Raw genomic sequence first — 594 nt, 5'->3', positions numbered from 1 at the left:
CAATTATGAATTAATATTCAATTTTTTTAATTTTTATTCAATCACCTTCTTTATTAAATTATATATATTTTTAACATGATTTTTTAAATAGTTCATTATATCTTATAATCATTATAGCCTCCAAAAGTTCTTCATCTAAACTCTAAAGATGCATGCAAATCAAAAGCCCAATTTAAAGCCCGTGCTATTTTAATTTTTTCCTGGTATTGTATGTGTATAAATAATTGGCTCTCACTAATTATATGATTTTCTTAGTATTTATTGTTGGATTATTCATTATACTATTTAAAATTTTATACTATTCAATAAAATATGAATAGACATATACGGGCCGTCGCGGTCGTCCGTCAAATAATCTAATGTTGTTGTCAAATGTCAAATTTAATGTGGTGCCCAATAAATAACTATGATATAATAATAAATTATAATAACAAACACTATATTATTATTGAGTTATAACTTATAAGACAATAAGGGACAACTAGTACCAAAAATCTCGACACATGGATATTTCCCCTGGGCAAGTAACGTACGGTCTAGGATAGAAACTTGAATTATACAAATATAGCGCATTCGAGTATTGTCAGGGTCCTG

Source organism: Acyrthosiphon pisum, chromosome X, assembly GCF_005508785.2.
Source record: "Acyrthosiphon pisum isolate AL4f chromosome X, pea_aphid_22Mar2018_4r6ur, whole genome shotgun sequence".
Taxonomy (NCBI): Eukaryota; Metazoa; Arthropoda; class Insecta; order Hemiptera; family Aphididae; genus Acyrthosiphon; species Acyrthosiphon pisum.
The sequence above is the reverse complement of the archived record's forward strand: the minus strand, read 5'-3'. Positions refer to the sequence as shown.